This window comes from Megalobrama amblycephala, linkage group LG8 (assembly GCF_018812025.1).
Source record: "Megalobrama amblycephala isolate DHTTF-2021 linkage group LG8, ASM1881202v1, whole genome shotgun sequence".
Taxonomy (NCBI): Eukaryota; Metazoa; Chordata; class Actinopteri; order Cypriniformes; family Xenocyprididae; genus Megalobrama; species Megalobrama amblycephala.
Window position 1 is genome coordinate 17,145,403 of NC_063051.1, and position 26,633 is coordinate 17,172,035.

The 26,633-nt window shown below is 36.2% G+C and overlaps 1 protein-coding gene across 5 annotated transcripts in view; it reads left to right on the top strand.

The window, feature by feature from the left end:
- LOC125273912 (LIM domain containing preferred translocation partner in lipoma) overlaps positions 1 to 26,633 on the top strand; it is a 278,126-nt gene that overhangs the window by 30,678 nt on the left and 220,815 nt on the right. The window contains exons 1-2 of one of the 5 annotated variants that reach the window (XM_048199721.1): positions 2,373 to 4,146; positions 4,247 to 4,367. The exons of 1 other annotated variant lie outside the window; for it this stretch is intronic. The gene's annotated coding sequence lies outside the window, so the exon portion shown is untranslated. Of the gene's footprint in view, positions 1 to 2,372; positions 4,147 to 4,246; positions 4,368 to 8,573; positions 8,951 to 21,469; positions 23,021 to 26,633 lie in introns of those variants that run through there. 3 more of the 5 variants (XM_048199720.1, XM_048199718.1, XM_048199719.1) reach the window with 3 other exon arrangements.

Consider the following 26,633-nt stretch of genomic DNA (forward strand, 5'->3'; position numbering starts at 1 on the left):
TATATATATATATATATATATACTTACAAACACACACACACTCGGGCTGCCCTCGACTAAAGACTTTTCTGGTCGACTAGTAGTCCTTCATTTTAAGCATTAGTCGACTAATCGCACATTTATTAATAAATCATATAAATCATACTAAAGAGCCTTTAATGCCTACATAGCCTAATCAGCGTTCAAATACGCATAAAGCTTACCACAGCACACGGGCAGAAGTAATGATTATGAATGTGTCGGGGAAAAACAGCATGGAGATTGCTTAAATATTTTAATAATTAATTGATAAACTTGAGTTTTCTGTATTTTCGGCTGCAGTGATGAAGTTGATCTGCTGACTCGTCATAGTGGACGCACCTATGTGCACGTTTCATATGGGTTACATAACATAAGAATATTTGTTTTCCATTTGAATTGGTTCACTTGAAAGTAGACATTTAGCTTTCTTTATATTTTCATGTCTGTGAGGCTAGTTTACATGGAGTTTCAGTTTCTTTTTTTTCTCTTTTCTTCGCGCTCAAGTTCACAGAGAAAGACGGCAGAAATCGCACCCTGTTTGCTTTCATTTTTACAAAAGCACAATGTTTTGTTGTTATTGTGAGTGTACACAAGTAAAAGTAAACTCCTCACAGATTCAAAAGATGTATTACTCTTATCTGTATGACAAAAAAAAGATGGAGTATTTTAAGTGCAAGTGATCACACCGGCGCCTCCATGTTAGCTGTCATGCAGTAAGCGCGCTACTATTCAGCTTTCACACTCCACACAGAAACGTGAATAGCCCACATTTTTCTGGGTTAACATTAATGTGAGCGGCCAAGGAAAGTTGGTGCTACTTACGTGTTTCAGATGATAAGCCATATTTGAGGTCAATGAATGAGCGTTTGGATGTCCTGCCCAATGTACTGTAATTACTACATAGATCAGCTGTTAAAAATCTGTCCGTCACAGACTGCATGACTTTGCCACTTTGTGTTGTTGTTTTTTTTTCTTTTCTGCAACTAATCAAATTTTGGTCAACTAAGCCTCTTTTCGTCAACTAAAGGTTAGTCGACTATTAGGGGACAGCCCTAATGTACACTGTTGTTCAAAGCACACACACACACAGAATAAAGAGACAAAAAAACATGGCTTTAAGTTTTCTAACAGTAGTATTCAGGTGAGAAATACTACAGAAATTAAAGTAATCAAATGTAAAAAAAAAAAAAAAAAAAAAAAAAAAACACTGGATAGACTTCATTGTAAAAATTAAATGCAGATTAATGCTGCTTACAATTAAAGTTACAAAAGTTATTCGGTCAAAAGCAGCGAGTGATTTCTTATATGTCTTTTGTTCTTTGATTTACATGACAGACAGCAGCAGGAATATTAGGCTGCTGTCACTTTAAGGCCTTATGCACAGATCCAATGTATTGTTTCTTTCTCACGTTCCAAAACTGTGTTGTAATGTTGACATGCATTCTCTGTAAAGCTGCTTTAAAACAATATGTATCGTGAAAAGTGCTATACAAATAAATGTGAATTGAATTTAATTTAATTACCTGAATACTCGCCAAGACGGGTATTTTGACATAATTTTGTGTGTATTTGACCATTTAAGCCATGAAAAAGAACTCAATTTGGTACTCGCAAGCTGTTTGAGAGGCGGCTCTCTGTCGCACCACTTATATACAGTAGACAGGACAGTATACATGCTTTTGGTTTGAGTGCGAAACCTGCAGGAATGAGTGAAATTATGCGCAATACCCGCAACCACGCACTGAAATTCATGCCCTGTAACCAGGGCTGGGGGAATACAGCCGCCCCCTACGTTCAAATTTTTTAGAGAAAAAAAACACCAATTTATCATATTGACCCCTACTGTTGACTTAAGACAGGTATAATGAATTAATACATTTGACTCATCATTTAAAAGAGGACTTTTCTTGCTTTGGCTGCTACAAACTCTTCATTTATCTTGGAGTAATCCAATTTGCGACAGATTTGGTACTCAATTTGACCATTCGCAAAGACCCACCCCTTTAGTTATTGTTGCTATGTCAAATAAACATGACGTGAGTACACACCATTTTTCAAGTTCAAGTCCACCGACATTAATCAACCAACTTCTGTCAGGACCACTATCGTCAAATATGATACATAATGCATAGAGTTTGTATTGGCGGTATGGTTCTGTTCTGGGCAAGAACTCCCTGCGCATCCATGCAGCCTAGCATGGATAAGAGCAGGGAGAGCAGCAATAAAGCCCCTAGGGTAAACAGAACAGGACCAACATGCAGATATCATTAAATGTCATGATTTAACATGTACACATATTTCGAGAATAGTCTGATTCAGGGGAAATAATAAGGAGGAGCTGGGGATGGAGGAGGGTAATTTGCTCCTGAGAATGCAATATCTGCTGATAATACTGAGGAGCTTATATATGATGCCATGATAGGCGTCGTATTCCAATAGGTAGACGTAAGTCACCTGAGAGGCAGCTGATGCAAGCTTGACTGACGTGACCTGCCAGAACTGACGCTAACGCTAGATTTCCCTGACTGTTTTTTCTGCATTATGATTGGTTAGATTGCCTGTCAATCAAACTCCTGGCAAATACATTGTCGATTGTGTTCGTCATGGTGCGGCGCCCGCTAGTGGTTTGGTGCTCTGGGCAATTGTCCAGTTTGCCCTGCTTCCGCTGGCCCTGCCTGTAACAACACTATTCAGCCAGAGCGAGTTAGTGAGAGGAGGCGGGTGTGTGTGAAACTCTCAATTCACCGTCGGAGAGAAGAGAGAACAAGAACGCGCAGCTAGTATTGGTGTATCAGTACTGCAGAAAATGAGTACTGGAATTGTTTCAGATATTTCAGTATCGATACATATCGAAATATCTATATTTTTGACAACACTAGCACGCACACATATAGGCTATTATATATTACACAAACAAATTAGCTGTCTCTAACACAAAACCTTGTATTGGCCCCAAAGTGCGCCAGTCCACCGGGTATATGCCCGGTATTCCAGATTACCAATCCAGCCCTGCATTCAGTTCCTCTTAAACTGCACATAACGCAAACATCCATGAAAATGATCAACAATATCATAATTACCACATTAAAAAAAACTTGCAATTGAAAATGTGTGCTTTTATATCTTGGTTTACATGACTCATATGTCTAATAAATGAAAAATGCAATAAACTACTGAAATAGACTGGATTGTACCTGTGGTTTAAAGTCACAAAAGCCATATTTAGACACATCATCTTTTTTATTACCAGAGAACTTTGGTTTATGCAGTTTATCTGTTGTGCTAATTTGCCATCTTTCAGAATGAGCCAAACAAATAACAGCATTCTGCAACTTTCATGCCCAGAAATGGATTTGAAAAGGCCCTGACTTTGCAAAGTAAATGCAACTTTCTCTGCCATGCTTAAAAAAAGATATAATTCTCTAAGTGTCTCCAAAGCAAACACCAATTCCTTCTGTTCTGTGCTCAGAATCAAAAGCCACGGCCGCAGGCTTGTATCTGCTTCTGCTATCCTGATGAATATTTACATGCTTAAACACTCAAATTAGAATTCATTATCTTGTGTAATCTTGGGTTTAGATCTACATGTGCAGTTGTTTGATTAGTTGCTTCAGGATATGGGTTTTGTGCTTGGTTTGTGGGCCTTCTACCTTTTCTCACACTTGCCTTTTGATGCTAATGTCTGGGAAACGATAGGCCTGTTGTGTTCAAATTAGCATCTCTATTAGAATTGAAAAGCTATTTTTGGGGTTGAAGTTGTGTGATCCAAACCTCTCACTCCTACTTAGCAGCAGTTTACTGAAGGTACGCACATCATCTTGTGGCAACATGCTTTCATACCGGACATATTACGATGAATAATTTAAGAACAACACAGGATTCAGTTGAACGAGCTTCTGCACATTAACCGGTTTAATGCAGAAGCTTTGCCGTAGCTATGGGATCATTACATTATTAAAGAGAAAATACAGCACCGGCGACCGCCTTTGTCATTCTTGACATTTCCTGAAACCGTCTTTGCAATTTGACAGCATTAAAGATGCATGAATCGAATCCACTCTAAGAATTTTCTTTTTCCTCGAGGACTGAAATCCTGTGCGGCTTCAAGTTTGTGAGCTTTAAAAGGTGAAGTAGGTTTTATTCTGTTTCTGTCATGGTCAGCCTGGTTCGAAGCAGGTCACTGTCACGTTGACATTCTAAAACACGTTCTCTCTTTCCTCCACAGCTGCTTGAGGTTTATCTCGTGCAACAGAGGAAGTGGTGCGGGAAGAAGAATGCGTCGGCCCTAACGTTTTGTGTGTACAACAGGATATCCGACGCTGGGAGCGTTAGCCTCGTGTCGAGAGGTGATATAAATGATTGTCGCTTGTATTCTTAAGATGTATAAAAAAACTCTTTGTGTGTTTTTTTCCCCCTTCGTCTTTCAGCGCATCTGCTCTCTCACCCGTATCACTGTAGTCCACACTCCGGAGCGCAAGTAGTATTACGACTCACAAAAGTAAAGCATTTCTTATCCGAAACTCGTCTCTTATCATACTTGTAGTAATTCTGTGCACTTAAAGTGTTAAATGTACTCATAGGCGAATACATTAATTGCCAGTTGACTGACAGCTGGAAAACACTGGGATTTCATGCTGGGGCAGCGGTAATTGTTTTCAGATTTGTTTTAGAGTGTCTTTTTGATCACATTTGTGAGAGAGCGAGCGAGTGAGAGAGAAGGAAAGAAGAAGGAGAGGGAGCCAGACACTACTCATGGGGCCCATTAGGAAATTGCCAGTAAGCAAAGTTGCAAATAAGCTGTCACACAGTACAAATGAGATTACCTTTCCAATGTGCCCTGGAACCTGCACACCGGGGGATGCAGAACCAGTCACGGCAAAACAAGGCACAATCGTCTGATTTATCTCGGCGCTTGATCTTCTGGTTGTGTTCTTTCTGCCTCTGTTTTTCATGCATGGTGTGCAAAACAGTTTACAAAGTGCTTGCAGCACAAGTTAATCAGTTGTAGACAACCTCTGAAGCGAGTCGACACAGTGTTTCAAGTCAGGGATTTTACTTATAGTCATCAGCGCTGAGTTTATACACATACAGAGAGACTTAGTTGCATATTTCTGTCTAAACTGTTTACATTTGCTGCTCTTTTTTCACCTCTAGTTTGGTTTGTTGATGAATTGATGAGTTGTTTTCATTGTTAAGGAGATACAGAAGGAGTCAATAACTGCAGGTGTCTCTTCAACTGTGGCCACATTTATGTCTCAGGGGTTGATTTTTATTCAAATGAACAGATTTAATCTATTTTTTTTTTTCTTTTTGAAAGGTTACATTAAAACCTTTTTACTGTGCCTTCATCGTTTTCTACTTTTCAAATGCCTTTTATCTCTGTAGATTGTATTTTGCTCTTGTCCCAGACCCAAACCTTTGATCTTGAATATGAAAATCCATCATAAAAAGATATGATAATTAAAAATACAGTGATCTAAACTAATATCGAAATAAACATAAACCACTTCAACATTTATTGTTTGAAAATGATTCACTGTATAAATATTTTTACACAATTTTCGGCCCTCAGTTGTAGCATCATTTTCATCAATGATGATGAGATATGTAATGGGATGTGAACACACATTAAAATCAATTATGAATCAATTATTTTTATTCTTTCATTTCTAATCGGACTAAATATACTGTATACATTATATATATATATATAAAGGTAAGATTAAAGGGTTAGTTCACCCAAAAATGAAAATAATGTCATTAATTACTCACCCTCATGATGTTCTACACCTGTAAGACCTTCGTTCATCTTCAGAACACAAATTAAGATATTTTTGATGAAATCCGATGGCTCAGTAAGGCCTCTATTGCCAGCAAGTTAATTTACACTTTTAGTGCCCAGAAAGGTATTAAAAACATATTTAAAACAGTTCATGTGAGTACAGTGTTTCTACCTTAATATTATAAAGCGACGAGAATACTTTTTGTGCGCCAAAAAAACAAAATAATGACTTTTCAACAATATCTAGTGATGGGTGATTTTAAAACACTGCTTTGAATCATTTGTTTCAAATCAGTGATTCGGATTGCGTGTCAAACTACTAAACTGTTGAAATCATGTGACTTTTGCACTCCGATCCACTGATTCGAAACAAAAGATTCACTAGATATTGTTGAATGTCGTTATTTAGTTTTTTTGGCACATAAAATGTATTCTTGTCGCTTTGTAATATTAAGGTTGAACCACGGTAGTCACATGAACTGTTTTAAATATGTACCTTTCTGGGCACTAAAAGTGTAAATTAACTTGCTGGCAATAGAGGCCTCACTGAGCCATTGGATTTTATCAATAAATATCTTAATTTGTGTTTTGAAAATGAACGAAGGTCTTATGGGTGTGGAATGACATGAGGGTGAGTAACAGAATTTTCATTTTTGAGTGAACTAATCCTTTAAGTCTTAGCAAAACCTTTTAATGAGCCATTTACATTTATTCATTTATTAATTTAGCCTTGAATGAGAACCAGACATGCAGAAGCAATTAAATACATGGAACTGTTCTTACATTAATATGAGATCACAATCACAACATGTTTGCCAACTGATGCGAGTCCTGGATGCTAGTTATATTCACTACAAAAAGTTGTTAGTGTCAAATACTGTGAACTCCATGAACTCATGTGTGAATATTTATGAGTCACTATGATGAAGAGATAGATAAGAGCCTCAAGTGACTGCACTTCCACTTTCTATATGCAAGAGATATAAGGTCTCATTCCAGTTATGATGTGCTTATTGGTAACAATGGGAGGCCAATCATTGCCAAAACACTCAAAATGGAATTGATGCCGATTTCACTGAATTTACAGTATGAGAAGTTGGGGTATATTTTGTGGTAAGACTTCTCTTTCTTGACTCAAAGTTTGTGTTGTGGTGTAACACAAGTCTATTTTCATTCTACCAAAACGCCATTTTCTGTAGACAACCAGGAGACCCTCATTAAATTCACACCAAATGTATGATTCTGTCACACCCACAAAATCCCTCTAGTTGCACTTGTCCCATTCTACGGCTCCATCTTGTTTGTCTTTTGTAGGACCCAAAATTACTACATTTAAACTATTCTGGTGAAAGTCTGAATGAACCATGCTATTCAGATGGCGATGAGGTTTATCTCAAACTGTTACCTTTAGCGTGTGGACACCACTGTCATCATCATTCAAAGCTGTTGTGGTTCGTTTTCCCTAGCAGAGAGGAATAAAATAAAGAAGCGAAGCACTGCTATGATATTTGCATTGACAGCAGAACATGCAAACTTTTAGATTTGAATGCAAACTGCAGTATGTGGTTGAGTGTTGGCGGGTGTTGAAGGGCAGGCTGTGTCTGAGAGAGTCAAGCGTCCTGTTGAATGAACTGTGAAAGGAGATTAGACTAAATAGATCATAGACTTATCTCTGAGGTATATTATTGAATAACATTACGTACACGTGTCTGGATTACTATTATTTCTGGTTGATGAGTAAGCATGCTGCTCTCCCTTGTAGAAATGAATTAACAATTTTAAAGAAGCTAAATTAAATTTAATACATTTGTTTGTCTTATTTATTATCCTAGGAATATTTCCGAAATATATAAAGTGCTTTGTGATGCTTTGTATGCTTTCACCCAAACCAAATGCCATATATAGAAAAGAAGAAAAGACACGAGTTCATTAAACACACATTGGCCTACTGGGGCATGTTGTCAGTGTGGGTTTCCAGCACAATTTGAAAAATTAAATAAATATGCAAATTAATAAATACATACATAAAACAGCAAAAATTTCAATGGTAAAATACAAAAACATCAAATTATTGTGTGTGCCTGCAACTTACTTGAGAACAAGGTGTCAAACTACAAGAAGAACACACACACGTTTGTATTTAATATATATATAAATGAAAGTCTATATATATATATATATATATATATTGTACATACATACACACATATGTATATGTATATATACAGTATATTTATATATATATATATATATATATATATACACACATACACACACACACACACACACACACACGTATATATATTTATTTTTATATAATTTTTATATTTTATATTTATATAAAATATGACAAGATCTCAGAGTTAAACTGTGTCAGAAAAAAATAATCTTAAATATGTCATATAACACTTAAGCAAAACATGGTCAGGTCAAAGTGTCTGAATAATTTTTGGTTCCAAATTTTTATCAATTTTACTGGTAGTCCACTGTATGAATAATTTTTGGGTATAATATGTCACAGTTTACTTTATTTTGTTATCCTCAATTACATAAATGAACTATAGTGTCCTGCACCCACTAGTAAAAATATATCAAAAGTATCAAAAATGTCTGAATAATTTTTGGTTTGACTCTATTTGTGTGTGTGTGTGTATATATATATATATATATATATATATATATATATATATATATATATATATATATACAGTATATAGTATATTAGTATAAGTCAAATTTTATTTCTGAAGTTTTTGTGTGGCTGAATGAATTAAAACAGGCATTTAATTTTATTTATTTGTAACAAAATGTAACTTTGATCCCTTAAATGTAATGATTGCAGCAGACACAAAGAGGACACTGTCCAGGCTTTAATAAATTGTGACACAACATATGATGAATAATCCTAGTTATTACACTGTTTGTTTGCACAATAAGATAAATACACCCGTTGTAAGGAAGAGATATTGCATGAGAGCTGGCTGAGACTGCCATACATGGGCAAATTTCTGTGACTCTGTGTAAGTGTGTGTGCTGCCGGCTGGAATTTCGCCCTCTGACGTCACTGCCTGTTACTCTCCCAGATTTGGGAAAAAGAAGTTTCACTTTAAGTGGGGATTTGAAACTCTGTGATTCTTAGAAAGCAAGGTAAGAGAACTATTAAAGCTTTCGAGGGGCGGCTCCACGCGCTGAAACTCCGATCGCAGGCCCGGAACAACGCAGCGTTGTTAATGCGCGCGAGCTCTACAGCTCGAACTATATTTGACAACTATATGTCCTTCTGTGAGAGATTCGAGCTGTGCCATTGAAATGGAGGGTGTGGGATTGCTACAAGGAGGGGGGCGAACTTTGTTTCGTGTATTTATCTCGCAGCCGACACATTTGAGCGAACATATAGAAGGTGTCGGCGAGCTTTGAATACGATTAGTAGATACTTGTTGCAAATGAACTTAAGAAACCGATCGTGTTGTGATTCAGAAACATTCTTGCATTGTTGTGTTTCTTTTGAAGAATGCGGAAGTAAATAGGCTGGAGGGTTCGTGTGCAGGAGGATTGTAACAGTGCCTTAGAGACGTGGCTTCTGCTTACAAGCGCTACAGATACGAGAGATTAGTGCTGGCCATGTGCTTTGCTTGCGTTGTTTAATTCAAATAGCAGTGCGATTGCATTATGTGTACGTTTACTGGTTAATGGGGGGAATACCTGAATGTTACAATGACTTCTGCAATATTGTGATTTAGGATATTTTGCATTGAAGGGCATATATAGGGGTATATGTATACACACACACACACACACACACACACACACATAATATATATATATATATATATATATATATATATATATATATATATATATATATATATATATATATATATATATATATATATATATATATATATATAGTCTGTATATAGACTATATATAAGATCTCAGAGTTAAACTGTCAGAAAAAAATTAATCTTAAATATGTCAGATAACACTTAAGCAAAACATGGTCAGGTCAAAGTGTCTGAATAATTTTTGGTTCCAAATTTTTATCAATTTTACTGGTAGTCCACTGTATAAAGAATTTCAGGGTATAGTATGTCACAGTTTACTTTATTTTGCTCAAAAATATGAAAAATGTCTGAATAATTTTTGATTTGGCTGTATGTATGTGTGTATATGTGCATATATATATATATATATATATATATATATATATATATATATATATATATATATATATATATATATATATATATATATATATATATATATATATATATATATATATATATATATATATATATATATATATATATATATATATATAAAATAGTGATTTCAAAAGGGACAAACAAATTGCAGGTTTATGTTAACTTATATTTATTTACATTTAAACATATTTCATATTGGCCTTTGTTATGGTTTTTACACTCACATATTTACATTATTGAAGCCACAGCCTGAAAAGCTAGGTTAATTTGGGTGCAAGTTGAAATAGAAAGACTCTTGATGGTTTGAACATCAGTCGGAGTGATTTGAGCCTGTTGCTTTTAAACTGCTTCTTAAACCACAGTGTGGAGGTAGTTAAGATGCACTCAGTGTTGACAGTTTTTAGACAGTCTTGTGGCTCAGAGTTGAATATGCAATTTGTTGCGAGTTGTGCTTTGTAGCGGCCTATTGATCTTCATCAGACTTCAGCTGACCAACTCTGCAGTGTTAATATGGGTTTGTTTTGTCAGAGTAGCCCTGCCATTCATGGGTTTAATTGCTGAAATAAAATGTGTTTCTATTTACTTTTGAAAGTAAATGTGATTTTGAATTTCATAATGGTTTATCTTTTGATAAAGCTTGAATTCAGTGCTGTAATATGAGCATTTAGTTCAATTGTTCTCTATTGTGTGTGCAACTAATAGTATGAACAGAATTCTTCTCTCCTGAAAGACATTTTTCTTGTCAGAAAAGCAAATATCTCCATTTCAAGTCAACCAAAATGTCTAGAATACAGACATTGTTCATCTTAAAAGTAGCTAAGTACTAAAATATTTAGGTTTCCTTACAAAGACGACATTCAAAATTCTACTTTGATATGAATCTCTAATCAATAACATCAAGGCCTCCCAGCCATCAAACTGAATAATTTCTGAATCCCCCCTTCCAACTCCAGCCTCCCCCAAAAAGTTTTAACTCCAAACTACATCTTACCCAACAGCAGGAATTAAAAAAGAGGACGTGTCTGACAGACTAGTGATGCTTAAAGTTAAAAGATGAATCCTGCCTTTGAGCCTAGTCTTCCATGCTTACTCCTTTGACTGTCATTTTGCCATTAGTGCAGACTTTCTATGAATATTGACTCTGTGCCATATAAGTGTAGGTTACTGTAGGATCAAAAATGTCATGCCGTCTTTCTGTTGCCATGGAAACTCTGTGATCAGGTGCTGTCTGGAGCAAGAGTGACAGCCGAAAGTTATAAATACACAAAGAAACAAAGCAATTACAATGAGCGTATAATATGGATTTATGCAACAGTTAATTTTTGTGTCATGAACAATTCAGTTCACACAAGTCCTAGGCCCCCAGAGCAATTCCATTGGGTAAGAGAATATTTAATGGGTAGTCCATTCAGTAACTGTTTAGAATAATATCTTTAAATGTGCTGATGGTTTTAATAGCTCTTTAAAGAGGGTCACACACCATACGAGAAGTGCCACTCTGTGTTGTGTTACAGCTAGGACAAAGCACAGGCATCGCACATAGAACACAATTCTGTATGTTGTGCAAACTCTTTCTCAATTAAATGGTAAACTACACTATCCTGTTCAAAGGTTTGGGTTCAGTAAGGTTTTTATTTGTTTATTATAAAAAAAAAGTAATACATTTATTCAGCAGCTGTTTTCAACATTGATAATTAGAATACGTTTTTTGAACACCAAAAACATTACCCAAACTATGAATGGTGCAGCGTCTGAATATTTAATAACTTTAATATTTTAGATTACCTTTGCTGTTATTTAGCGCTTACTCATATTTAATCTTTAATAACACAACTAATTTATTAATTTTAGCAAATCTCAAAACGATTATCCAGCTGTAATACTTTAAATTATAATGTTGTAATGCCTAATTTCACTTGTAGCATTTAAAACCAGTGTTGGGTGTAACGCATTACAAGTAACTTGAGTTACGTAATCAGATTACTTTTTCAAGTAACTAGTAAAGTAACGCATTACTTTTTCAATTTACAACAAAATATCGAAGTTACTTTTTCAAATAAGTAACGTAAGTAACTTTTTCACATTTATTGACTGACAGATCTCCTGTCACCATGTTGAGAGAAATAAAGTGCAGAGGTGTGGTGTGCGCTGTGGAAACATGATTATTGTTCTAGTTCAAGACTAAATGTGAACATACATTTACTCATCTCACTTGCATGAAAACATTCAGTATTCCTCAAAATCAATAAAAACCGTGAAATGCAATCTCAAACCTGTAATATTTAACTATACTAAATGACACAAATTTATTTAATGACACAAATTTCCTTTATGTATTTAATCTCACTTTATTAACCAATGTCTTTGCTGCTGACCTTTAATTATCTAATGCAACCATACTAATAAGCAAAAATTACTTAAGATTAGATTTAGAAAGAAGAGTGTTGAACCTCCTTCTCCTGAATCCTATTTTTCTTTAATCCAGAATGGCAGCACAGCTGAAAGGTTAGTTTGAGCTGCGCCCTCTACTGTACAGGCTAGGACTAGGCTTAAACCTTGTTTGTGAAACCAGGGGATTAATTTATAAAATTCAGCCATTTATCATTTTATAGCATTGAAATAATTATTGGCCAAATTTTTGATATTGCCATATCACTTGTTTTTTTTAGACCTGTTTTTGTTTGCGGAGCACAATACTTAAAAGCAATATCCCAGTCCTGCATTTTAGCACGGCTGTGATTCCAGTAACTATGGCCTTGTGCCTACAGCTGAATCAGATTCGATTTTGTTTAAATTAGTCTGACATTAATGTGTTCCATCTGAAAGTCTCATGAAACTCATGTAAGCGGAATTTTCTCAATGAACAAAGCTCCAATTTCCTATGTGTTTCAGTCCTGGATGACAAATTTAGTAGTCTGATAGAACAGCTGCACTTCTGCTCCATTTTTCTACTGCTGGACTCCAATTTCCAAGAGCCATAGTGAGGACGGATCTGTGTAGTTTAAGTACACAGGAAACAGGAATGCAGGATGAGAGGTGGATGAATGACTGTACAGTGACTCTGTCCTTTAGGATGTGGTGTGGAACAGGCTCCGGACCGCTAGACGGATGATGATGCAGCGGTCGCTCTCGCGGTTATGATTTACAGCAGACTTCTGCTCATTTCTCACTGCACTCATTGACAGAGCAGTATAAGGAACGCTGCCCGACTTTTAAAGTTCAGTTGTACTGTGACTTTGATCTCCCTCTGAACTCTGGGTAATCAAGCTTCCTCACATCCCCTTCAAGTGCTCGCAAGGAGAAAGACAGATTGCCACATTAGCATACAAGGCTAAGAAGGCACCTGCAGCCGTAAAAAGGACATGCAGTGTTTTAGCCGGTGATAGAAAGAGGAAGGAGCTAGCAGATAAGAGGAAGGACAGCTGAAACGTGTTCACACACATTTAGAAACATGAGCATCGTATGCTTATTACCATGGCCGGACAGGCCTTCTCGATTTATGTGGATTAAACGCTGTTCCTCTTGTCCTGGTTATGATTGATGAAGTGTTTCATAGCACTATCTCTCTCTTTCCTAGAACCTTCAACTTTCCTTTGGTCCACTGTCTGTTGACTACCAAATAAGAATATATTGCCTGTATTCTCCTATTTGTAATCTTTGTCAAATACCAGTCCTCTGATGTTTTTCACTTGCAACGTTTTTAGAACGCTGTTTTTAGTAGTTCAAATACTGCAGCTGGTGCTATATGAATCACAAGCACCCAAAATATGCATTTTGTTCACGTTTTTGATTTTCTTCTTTTGAGATGGAAAATTGACAGGTCTGCAATTCAGTTCTATGCATGTTTTGCCCTCCAGGTCTCCGTGGTAGTCACGTGACGGAAAACTGGCAATAGTAAATAACTTTAATAATAATAAATGGTTAAACTCTTTGCGCTACAAACCAGTATGTTTATTACTATGGCAATACATTAAAATAATATGGTGAGAAATACCATAAAAATCTGTGAAATTTACTTTAACCCCCCCCCCCCCCCCCCAAAAAAAAACAAAACAAAAACAAAAAACAAAACAAACAAAAAAAAAAACTGCTGCTGTTGTTGCCAGTAAAAAACTTCATTGTAAAAATAAGGTAGCAACATTTGAGGTTTTATGGATTTAACTTAAATTTAAAGTTTAACTGATAATGTTAATATATCAACCTACTGACGTACTGTACGTTTTGTACCTTTATAATACGTTGACATCAACCACAAAACACAGGTGACACATGATAAATCAAAGCTCATCACAAGCAGCTTTTCCACAAGTGGAGTTATATAGTATTACTAATATATAGAAGATCAATTTAGTGTCTAACACACAACACTAAATTAAAGCAATAAAGCTACAGTCCGTAAGTTTTGCCTTTTGTCGCCATCTCTGTTTGAAACCTGCAATTGCAGTTGTTTGTGGGATTAGCATCTTTACGTGGGTTGTGCCTCGGCACGACTCCTCTGTGCGGATGAATCTAATGTTTGCTGTTAGTCACGCACCGGTGTGGATACTGTACTTCGGAATCACAGATTGTAGTCTTGGAAGTATGAACAAAATAAGAATTTTTACCGGAAAATGTTATCTGAACAGGTAAGTAACATGTCTGCCACTTTTGTTTTGACCAACTGAGGGGAAAAAAGCGCGGGGTAAATCGCACTGCTAATGGTGATTAAGTCTAACAATCGCTTAGCTCGGATCATGTCAAACTGTACAAATTATTATTATTGTTATACTTTGTTCTCAAATTGTCAATGTTAATGTCATCAGCATTGCGTGACTATTTGTATTTAGTGTGTATTAGCGTTACCTGTAGATTTCAATTTCAATGCAGTCCGAAGTCATTTGTCATACCATTCAATCCGCCATCAAAATAAGTTCCAGCTGCTGTGAGAAAAGGCTATAAATGATTCATCACCTGCAGCATCCTCACATGCCATTTAGCCTACTAGCTGGGACTTGTTCTTTATGTAAACAGACGTGACGTAATGACGCACAGAGGAACGGCTGCATGCTCGAATTTCCAGCAGAAACCTACCAGTACCACTAGAATTAGAAAACTTTATTACTAGCTTACCGTTGAGAATCGGGCTAAGGTAAGGAGATAGTTTTGAACACTGGCTGGTTATTTACTTTTTTAACCAAAAAATGTTACAGACTGCAGCTTTAACAATATAATATGAATGAATGAAGCATTTATAGCCTATTATATGAATTCTAGGAATGACAATTTACATTTCACTGTATATCATAATATGGCTTGTTTTCACTTCAGTAAAATTAACATCATTTTACTGTAAAATGTCTTGTTTGTTAGATTTTTTTTTTTACAGTGTAACTGGAAGCGGATGAAACTGGAAGCCAGACACGTTCAATTTACAAATGGCTACATCCGCTCTTACGTTAAAAATAAAGTGGATACCTTATGGCTTCATCTTTGTTAGTACTAGTCAGTTAGTTTCTCTAGATTTTTTAAAATTTATTGTGATGTACTTTAGTGATGGTGGTTAAATTTTTGAATGCCAGAACCTATCTTATGTAAACGGCCCCTGACAAACGTGTATAATCGGTGCCAGGTGACCCCAAAATAAGTCTAATTATACAAGACTTTCCAGTTAAGAACTATTAGATCAGATCAACGACTTGAATTTAAAAATATGCACATTCTTCTGCACATCCTTAATAACAGATAGATAAGTGTTTTTCTACACTTGGTTGAGCATATGTGTTAAAGCTCTCTGACCTGCTATGATTAGCTCTTAAGGTGTAGCAAGATAATATATGGCCATTTTACAGACTTATTACAGAAAATCTTACAGAAAAAAAAAATGTCTAATTTACAATCAGTAGTTTGGTCTTGTTTTTCATTAAAAAGTTTGCTTCCCATGTAAATTTACTTTTAAGGTTTAGACAAAAATACTGATTAAGAAATTAGTTGTATTCTTTAGTTCTATTCTATTGGTTATTTATTTTTGCATTAAGGGGTCGTATTCACAAAACATTTTATCTTACCACTAAGAGTTCTCCTAAATAGCAGTAAAAGTTCTTAGCCAAGAGTAAAGGCTCCGGTATACTTCAAACGAACTTCTTTTTCGTTCTTCGTTTAGGGGTAAAATGAAGTTCGAAATGCATGACCAGCGATATACTGTAAACGAACATCTGACGCCGCCCACACTGCTAAGAGCAACGTTTAGATGAATATGTAAATATGTGCCGTGCACTTTCTTCTCAGTAACAAAATAAACACAACAAAAATGAGAAAACAGCAAGTATTATAGATTATATTATAGAAAGCATAAGAAAAGCGTCTGATCATAACAGCATGGGTATTACCACGAGCTCTGCAAGTAGCACTCCAGTCACGTCACGTCTTCATATAGCACTTTATTCAATAGATTGCTTAAAATCAAGCAGCTTTACAGTATCAAACATGAAAAACAGTGTTAGTGCCTCGTTTTTTTACAAGCACAACTTCATTTTGTACTCTAAAGCGGCTATCCAGTGTGTTCATGTTTTCACCCGCGGAGATCTTACCTCAACAAACTCTACAGATCAAATGAGTCAGAGACGCGCTCCACACGAGTGAAGGCGGAGCCTCAGCGCACATCTCCTATTACGTTATCGCCACTGACCAATGGTAGTACGAAGGTGTTTTGCAGCTGGAACGAACTTTTCCTGAAAGTTCGCTTTGGCAAGCCGTTTCGAACTTTCAAAAAGAACACAAAACGAACTTCGTTTTGACCTGATTTTGTTCGAACTGACGTCACATCAGTTCTTTCTTCGATTTCGTTTGAAGTATACCGGGGCCTTAACATTCCCATGCTGTTATGATCAGACGCTTTTCTTATGCTTTCTATAAGACATTCTTGCTGTTTTCTATTTTTTGTTGTGTTTATTTTGTTACTGAGAAGAAAGTGTACAGCACATATTTACATATTCATCTAACCTTTGCTCTCAGCAGTGTGGGCGGTGTCAGATGTTCGTTTACAGTATATCGCTGGTCACGCATTTCGAATTTCGTTTTACCCCTAAACGAAGAACGAAAAAGAACTTTGTTTGAAGTATACCGGGGCCTAAACCTATTCACAGAGCTGAGACAAACTTTTACTAAGGAATAAAGGTTATAGGAATATAATATAAGTATAACTTTTAATATAACTTTTAAACTTTTAATATAAGAGAAAGGGCGGGGTTGACCTCGTTGATGTCAGCCTCTTCCATTGTCAGCCTCTTCCATGTCTGCATCTCGAGAGATTGCAGAATTCAAGCGACAAATTATGTTTTATAAACAAAGTTCGGGAGGAGCATGATAAAATGGTAAAATAAAATCTTATCAGCTTGAGAGGAGGCATATATATACACAGCCAACTCAACTGTTACCTCGACAGTTTTCTGCATCCCTCCACCAGCCCAAATCCTCACTCTTGGCTGGTTCCTATTCCCATGATACGGGGAAGTACTCTGGGTTTGAGCTAAATTCCGAGCTCGGAGCCTCTCCTCGGACCGCACGTCAAATTTGCTTATTTTACTATATATCTTGGGAAGGGTCCACGAGCCGGAATTCAAATTCAAACTCTGGTCACCTGAGCTGCCCACAAGGCTATCGGCTAGGATATTATTTTCAACTTGACCGCAATGTTTTATTCTCCATCAGAAATGAACAATTATGTTATTTCTTCACAGTTTAATATCTATAAATCAAAATATTTTTTGGATTTATGAAGAAAAGGCTCAGCACTCAAGGCTCTTTGTGATTTAGTTTTAGTGACTAAGGAGTCCTCTTGACTACTTTTCACAGATTTAGGAGCTGGTTTTAGTGCTAAAATGCTTTGTAAAAACTCTTAGAGAAAACATTTAGGAGTCCTAAATTTAGGACTGACACGCCCATTATTTTTAAGAGATTCTCCTAAATTGGCAAGTTAGGAGCTACTTTTAGCCTTAAGATGTTTTATGAATACGGCCCCTGGCCAGGATCTCTTTTCTTCATCTTTGTAGTGTGCTTTTCTTTGTAGTTGGAGTCTCAGACATCCCAAGCTGTTGAAAAAAAAAAAAAAAAAAAACTATTAAAAGCTGAGTTTGTTAGCACAGTCTTAGGAGATGATGATCTTCTGGCTGTTGTGATTCATCCATCTCAGATTATTTTGGATATGTGAGTGATGTTCCTTGAAAGGCAGCAACATTTGCACATTATTAGTCATCAAGTAATATAAGCCTTTCTATGGCTGATCTAGAGGACAAAATATGTATTTTTATTTTTATTTATTTATTTATTTATTTTGTAAAGGGACCAAACAAGTTCATATAAAAAGGAGGAGAATAAAATGTATTGATTGATTGGTTGATTTATTTATTTATTTATTTATTCATTGATTTTTTTTAAGTTATCTTTTACATTTTGTACACCAAAAAGTCCATATAAAAAAAGGAGGGAATATGTATTTATTTATTACATGGCATATTTCATTTATGTAATTTTAGAAACAACAACAACAACAACAACATAAAAAGGAATAAAATTATTTATTTATTTTACATACATGTAATATTACATTTATGTTTTGTATAAAAAAAAATAAATGATATATTTTTAGAAACAGGATATCTGCGCTCTGAAGTTTAGGCTTCCGTTAGTTGACCAAGCAGGCATGACTAATGGACAATGCTGATAATCTCAAAAGGCCTGAAGTATCTGTTCCTATATTGTATCAGCATGGAATCCCATCAGATTTTAGACAGGGATACATGACAAAAATATATGCAAAAAATAATCCAAGTCCCTCAGTTGTGGGTTGGGCCGGCCAGCTCTCCTCTGAGGGAGTGCAGGGCCAGAGTTAATTAGGCGTCTTTAATCACCTGAAGTCACTCTCTCTGACACTGTTTAACCCCCTGTAAATGGGTTATTATTACTTCTACAATCCCCTCTGTGGTTTCAGGCATGAAAGGGCTATTTTAGCTCTGCTAAGTGAAACCCTGTCGAAATGCGCAGGAACCTTTTTTCCCAGTAATAGTGAAATACCAGCCTTCTCTGCCTGTACTAACCATCATTTGCTTTGTGTTGAATTTCTAAAGACTTCTGTTTTGTATAAACAATGCACTTGTCTGCAAAAAATTAGACATTCATTGCTTGAATATGTTTTAATTACATTTGCTTTATTATGAATGTGATATCACGGAGCTCTGCTCTTTACGTGAGGCAATCAGTGAGATTAATTTCACGATTTGAGGAAAACATGCTGTGTTTATTCATCTATGAATGGAACCTAGTTTTTGTGGCTTTCAAATTAAGCTCAGCACGGCGATGGTATTTGGCAGGAAACATCTGCACACAAGTGACCCCCGTGACTTGTGTATGTGTGGAGCATAAGCCAATTATCTGTTAATGTGTTGACTGCTTTAAAGGGTCAGATCTGGTCTTGTCTTGTTGTACCTTATTAACCAAACTCACAGTTACATCTTATCAGCAGATGATGTAAAAAGAGTCAACATTCTCAGAAAACACTCTGCTCTTTTAAACAGGATGCTGTATTTCTCCCAAATAGCTGATAATGATAATAATCATACACACTACACAGAATACAGGTTTACTCACAGGTCTATTAATGATCTCTGTCAGAAAATGAAAAACTGTTTTGCACAAGAAAATGGGCTTTTGATGTGAAATAGATGCATAGTTTTTTGGCTTTTGAGTGTAGCAATACCGCTTAGCTGATTTGGATGGAGCACTTGAGGACGTTATGACAGTCCTTGGTTGTACATTCAATCTAGAGATTCACTGGTCATATATTTTGTGCGCTCATTCTGAACCACTATATGCACTTCAGTTTGCTTATATTTTGCGAGTCCCAATGTGAGTTTAGGTGAATATTGACCTGTATGATCTCTTGATTATAGAAAGCTATCGTGGCACAGAAGAATGTTCTATGAAAAACTATAGAATTAGGCTGACTAAGTGCTTCAGTTGATAGAGCATCACCCCAGTTTCCATGTTTGGTCAGTCTCTGCAGTATGTTCTGTACATGGAAGTAGCGGAGGACAACCATTCCATCCCTTTGCTCAGTGTGCTGATAAAACAAGGGAGTGATTCCATGCTGACAAGGGATAGTTTGTCTCTTACTCACCTTCACAAACACAAAAGGAAATGTGAATCTCACAAGGAGGCTCATATTTTGCTACATAATATAATATAACATAAATAAATAAATAAATAATAATAATACAATTGTTGATTTTTGATAATTTTAATCATTTTAAAGGTGATAGAGAGGATTTTTTCGTCGAATGAGAATCCAAAGACTGTTACTGAGTATTTCAAAGGAACGCCTCCCAAAACTCGTGCACAAGTATTGGAACACGAGTGTTTACCACCGGCATTCGCTGTGTCGTGTTAGTGGATTCATTATGTCGGACTCACCGCAGGTAACTCATAATCTGCAGTTGTTATTCCTGTCTCCTGACAAAAACATTGCATGCGGCGCCTGTGGAGTGTGGAAAGTTACTGGAGCGCGCAGCCACGCTCGTCTCTCACAAGGAACGTCACGGCAGTGATTGACAAGTGAGAGGGCCAATCGTTTACGCGATGATCGCGCAAACGATTGGCTGATGTTTTTAAGGCCCTACCTTGTGCACAGATGATGTATATTAATATTATTGCTTTCAGTGGACCTAATAAATAGTCTTTTATCAGTTAGTAAAGACAGTTTAGTAATATTGCAAAAATGTATAAAACAAAACATCCTATTTAGCACCTTTAATTTTGATGATTTTAATTTAAAAAATGATAATTTGATTACTTTTTTTGCATTGGGACAATATTTTCATGACAATTACAACAGAAAAAAAAATGGATGCACTTAAAGGATTAGTTCACTTTCAAATGAAAATTTCCCCAAGCTTTACTCACCCTCAAGCCATCCATGACTTTCTTTTTTCTGTTGAACACAATCGGAGAAATATTACTAAATATCCTGACGCATCCGAGCTTTATAATGGCAGTAAGCATTACCAAATGAGTATGATGCCTTCTGAAGCGAAGCAATGCGTTTGTGTAAAAAAATATATCTATATTTAACAAGTTATGAAGTAAAATATCCTATTCAACTTATGGAAAAAGTGTAACTGACGCAATGCCAGTTTACACTTTCTTCATAATTTGAATACGGAAGGCGGTCTGGTGGAAGCTAGATATTTTACTTCATAACTTTTCTAAATATGGATTTATTTATTTTTTTTACACAATGCATTGCTTCACTTCTGAAGGCCTTTATTACCCCCCCCCCCCAAAGCCGTGTGATGGATGGATGTGGATGGAGACACTTTCTTCAGCTCATACTCGTTTGGTAACGCTTACTGCCATTATAAAGCTTGGATGCGTCAGGATATTTATTCATATTTCTCTGATTGTGTTTATCAGAAAGAAGAGAGTCATATACACCTATATGGCTTTAGGGTTAAAGCTTGGGGTAATTTTAATTTGAAAGTGAACTAATCCTTTAAAAGTAGTTATCCAAAGCTTTGTGTATGGATCAGAAATTTCAGTGAAAGTCACTCTGTGTATCACTTAAAGTCAGTATGAAAATTTATTTTTGCATGCATGTTATTGATCTTATTGTAAATAATTCATCCATGCATCAGTTTATTAAAAAAAACCTCAGAATTGTTAATCAATATGTCGATTGTCTGGTTCTCGTGATGTATTTTGGACTTCTCCAATCCTTTAGTCCACATAACATAGCTAGTAGTAGTAGTAGTAGTAGTAGTAGTAGTAGTAGTAGTAGTTTATTTCTTCAGTCATTCAGACACAACAACATACTCAAACAGAATTATTATAGTACAGCAATGACTGAAGGGGTTAAGGCTGAAGTGAAACACTTATTGAGCCACTTATTGACTTCTTGAGCTCCTTTCTTAGAAAATCGACCGCATCAGCCTATATCCAATCAGCAACTAATGTATAGAACCAAGTCACCGGCGTATTTTTTTTTTTTCTTTTACATTAATTTTTTTCACTCAGATGTACATCACTATATGGAAGAAAAGATCTGTTGCTACTTCCATTTCAGCGTGACTAGAATATAGTCAAAAAAGTGAAGACAAAGTCGTTATTATTTAAAGGCACAGTATGTGAGTTGCACCTATAGAGTTGAAAACAGTTGCTCACCTCAATATATTAAAGCGTCTTGGTGTTTCTATGGTTTCTATGGTAAAACCTGAAATCTAAGATAATACAAATATGTCGCATTGACCGGTGACGCAATGACATGGGACATTACACTGGTTAAAACTGCGTACTTCTCTGGATTTTAAATATTGTTGGAAACATTTTGGACAATGTAAGTACACAAGTCAACAAAATAACATTGTTTTAGTGTTTGTTTTTGAATATTTTAATCAAAAAATCTTGCATATTGTGCCTTTTTAAATATGAACATTCATTCGTATACATTTTACTCCACATACATATAACTAAATATGATTTGGTGTGGTATGCATCGCATCAAATGGCTGTTATGTTATGTAAAGTTATGTTGTGTGTTTGTGTGGGTCAGCAGCATAGTGCTGTCTGATGTCTGAGGGTCTTGTGGTTTAGTTTTGTTGTCCTCACTGTAGGCATTCGAGACTTACTTTTAGATACTGTGGTTTGTTTATTCTTGGAGGCCATTGTGAGTGTGCCGCCCCCCCTCTTAAATAACTCATAGCAATTATCATTGTTATTCTGCAAATGGTACGAACCACAAACTTGGCTTCTATGTGACTCTGGCCAGTGAAAAAGAGTGGCATTCCAGACCAAAAAAGCAAGCCGAATCAAATTTTGCCCCCAATCTTTCGCCTATTTTTATTTCCATATTTGGAAATGTTTACCTCCTCATGACTCTACAGTGCAGCAGGAAGAAGCACTATGAGTCATTTTAACAGCATAAGGGCCTGGCTGTGGGACCTCCTCACTGAGGGCTTCTCTCTAGTCCATAGACACACGGGATGCTGTGAGTATCCTCTTCTCTTCTCTTCTCTTCTCTTCTCTTCTCTTCTCTTCTCTTCTCTTCTCTTCTCTTCTCTTCTCTTCTCTTCTCTTCTCTTCTCTTCTCTTCTCTTCTCTTCTCTTCTCTTCTCTTCTCTTCTCTTCTCTTCTCTTCTCTTCTCTTGCTGTGTTTGGATATGTATACATGTTAACCTTGATGCAATCCTGTGGTACATCGCTCTACCCTTGCAGTTGCACTCTACACCACGGAAGTATATCTTAAAACCAGCAGTTGAGGCTGCTGCTTATGGCCTTAATTTTCTTGGGTATATTTGTTGGTAGGAGCCACCTAACTTTTCCCTAGAGGTTTTTTGTGGGTCATTTTTGAATTATCTGTGTATTTGGTCATTCATACAATTGTTTAAAGTATAAAATACTTTATATAAAGTACATTTTACAACATATGTGTGCACTTGCTTTCACTGCTGAGATTTACTTTGACCTGTGAATTTAAAGAACAACCTTCAGTCAGTTTAGAAACGCTTCTGCAGTCTGTATACATATGCTTGCCCTTCCTTTTCTGTCGACCAAGGCTAGATTTTCATTGAAATGGAAAATAAGATATTTCATTGTGATTTGTGCTCTTTATTGTGTTCTGAGATGGCGTTGCATGTCATTGCATTTTATATAGTTATGTGACTCTTGTCTTTGTTTGGTAATATCTGCTGAGGAGGTGTATTTGTGGAATGTGTTACTCATGGTGTGAAGAACTGCTGACATGTTGAGCTATACTGCCTTTAAAGGGAAACTTTAAAAAGCTCAAATACATGGTTGTTGGACAGTTTATTTACATTAAGAAGGAATGAATTTGTACAGGCAGGACATTGTGTTTCTCTAACCACATTAGGCCACTATATAGGGGTCTCAAACTCAAACTTCCCGGTGACCATTAACCAGGTACTGTCATCCAGAACAACAGATAGGCTACAAGTGTTTTTAGAACCATGAATTTAAACTGAGTATGTTTATTATGCACAGACATAGGTTTTCTGAGTTGGACGTCTCATCTCCCTCATGCCTAGCATACTGCTCTGCATGTTTAGTAAGTAATGACGCATGAGATTGTAATTCCTTCCTGGAGAACTGCATTTTTCTTCTTGAACATTAAGCAGGTATCAGTCCCGGAGACCAGATCTGGCTTTAAAGTAGTGCTAACAAATTCACTAACAGCTTGCACAAGCACAAACCCTTTTTTGGCGTTAAAAAAAACTGATGTCAGGATTTACTAAAGACACACAGTGAAAAATTAACGCTAAAAAGGACTGGACACAGTTATTTTTGCGGCTGACCTTATTTGTTGGAATTTCGTGCAAATACAAAATTTATGGGAGGAGAGTATTTAAATAAATCATGCAAGGTGATTTACTAAGGTTTGCGCTAGTCAATTTACTGGTATTTGCGCCATGTCTTTAATCCAGGCGCTAATTTGCGCTGCTTTTAGTAGATTGCGTTGGTCATTATGGAAATGATCCAGCTGCATCTGTGTTGTCAGTAAATCACCCACAGAACTTTCCTTTCCCATCGGCGCTTTTATGGGATTGCGCTCTTTCGTAATTTGCCCTGTTTAGTAAATCTGGCCCATAATATATTATATAATGTTATATAAAGTAAGGACATTTTATTTAATCACTATCACCACATCCTGGAATACTACATATCTGTGCTGTCTAACCAGTTCTCTTAAACCTTAACCCAGCGGTGTTCAAACTCGCTCCTGTAGCGCCACTCTCCTGCAGAGTTTAGCTCCAAGTTGCCTAAATACACCTGCCTGGAAGTTTCTAGTATGCCTAGTCAGACCTTAGCGGTGTTCAAAATTTTTCCCTATATCCTCATTCACTATTCCATACATTACTTCACAAATATAGTCCACTTGAAAGAGCCAATGACAACGAGCGAGTGAATTTGGACAATGAGTGCACTGGAAGGGCTGCCGCTTTTTCATAGTTTGTGCTTGCTGTTTAATAATCATTTGAACTTTGCAAACTGCAGCTCCAGTAGTAATGAAAAGATTTATCTTGAACACTGTCATGGAAACCTTAATTAGACAATTTAATAATCAATTAAAAAGGAATTTATACCAGCGGTTTGGAAAATGGATGGATGGCGAGACATGGGAATTAATTCGGTGCGACCCTCACAGTGCATTATGGGTATTCTCTATCGGCCGTTATTGTGGTCCATTATGGGATTGAATGAATGCACTCAATAAGGTCCACTATGGTTTCGGACACCACTACAAATGGCTGTCCCGTTAAATGGTGCACTATTTAACCATTTCGGATGATTTCGGACACAGCTCTTCATTAACGACTTCTTCATTTTACCTTCAGTTGGTAAACCTACCAGTACTTTTGCTCAGTTTTATAAGAATGTTTTTAATCTGAGCACAGAGCATCCCACATCCTTTATTCTTGACCACTAATACGGTAGCAGTTTAGATACTTCCTAGCTGTTTACACCTTCACATTCCTCTGGTACCACACCATAGCTGTGGCAGCAAAAGGTAGACCTTAATGGGATTTTCCATAGCCGCGAGGTGCGATATACTCGACTTTAATGATAGAACGGTGTGATAATCTCATTACTTTTCGCTCAACAGTACTGAAGGGTCTTCATATCCAACTCTGGTTGGCTTCAGGCAAAGTTGTCTTGTCTTAATTCAGTTTGGAGCCAATGCAAGCAGCAGCTGGAGCACTTAGAGTCAGTCAAAACATTTTATTATTCACGAATCATCACTTTGTTTTATCTCAACTACCAAAGTCTTTCTTAACTTTTGTTTTATTCATTCATGCCCCGAAATGTGTGATGACTCATCTTGTTAGCTGATGGTTAACACTTGAATTATTTTTTTTTTAATTAGTCTGAGGGCAATAACAAGTGCTTCCATTAAACGGCACATTTGATTGCTAACTTTCTTTTTAATAGGCCAGGGATTTGTTTTTAAAAAAGATCAGAACCTCCCTTGGTCTTGTTTTGTACTTATATTACTATAAATTTGTAATATTTATTTTATGATACAATGAAATAAGGTTGCACAAGCTGTGAAAGTCCTCCATCTCGTCTCAAGAACCTGCTTTAAGATTTTAATCTGTGCATACTCATTTCTTTGTGATGGCTTTTGCTTCTCTAGATATTCGTATTCAGTCTTCAGTAGAATTTGTTTTCATATAGTGTTGTCAATACGAGAGAATCTCTTGACAATAAATAAACTTCATGACTGATTAATGAGAGCAATTAGAAGCCTGAGCAGATTGCAAGAAAGTGAAGTTAAAGTTAAAGTGGATGATTGTGTGTTTATAAAAAGATTCACACCGAGGGTTTGATTGCTTTCTATTTTTACATACGATTTATGCAATACATGCAGTTACAAGCAGTTTTATGATTGAAAGTTAAGACTTATTTGATGAAAGAGTCTGCGTGATGCTACAAATATTTAGGGTGGTGCCAGTGTACTTCATTTTATTTAGGGTCAATGAAACATGCCTAAATATTTTGGAGTTAGAGTTTTACAGTTCATCCCCTGAGAATATATTCTGTTTTCAAGAATCAAATCAATTATTTCTTTCAACCCAGACTCA